This window comes from Gavialis gangeticus, unplaced genomic scaffold, assembly GCF_001723915.1.
Source record: "Gavialis gangeticus isolate Ggan-Ray unplaced genomic scaffold, GavGan_comp1, whole genome shotgun sequence".
Taxonomy (NCBI): domain Eukaryota; kingdom Metazoa; phylum Chordata; order Crocodylia; family Gavialidae; genus Gavialis; species Gavialis gangeticus.
In genome coordinates this window covers 160,469,537-160,469,895 of record NW_017729024.1, presented here as the reverse complement: position 1 = coordinate 160,469,895, position 359 = coordinate 160,469,537, and the positions used below count along the sequence as shown (strand labels likewise).

Here is a 359-nt window from a genome sequence, read left to right as displayed (position 1 = left end):
CTGATTATTCTTCCTTCAGGTACTATCCCGCCTGTTCCTCTTTGAGTTGTTTTTTCATTCATAATTAACACTTTTTTATAATCCATTCCATTTTATTATCTGTTACTGGGTAATTATATCAGAAGAAAATACTTGCAGCTTTGAGAGGTATTCACATGTCTAGCTGGCATCTCAGTCTTGTTCCAATGACATTTGAGCAATCCTTCCTCCATGGACCAAAGGATCAGATTGGTAAAATGTGTGATACACAGTCAAGCAGCCTATGACATTTAATATGGCAAGAACACTGTCTTAACCAGCCACAGTTTTTTAAAACCTTTCAGGCTAGGGACAGAAGTTGCACATAAACCAGTTTAAGT

At 37.0% G+C, this 359-nt stretch overlaps 1 protein-coding gene across 3 annotated transcripts in view; it reads left to right on the top strand.

Moving 5' to 3' along the window:
• Positions 1-359, top strand: part of RAI14 (retinoic acid induced 14) — a 192,470-nt gene that overhangs the window by 130,872 nt on the left and 61,239 nt on the right. The window lies entirely within an intron of this gene.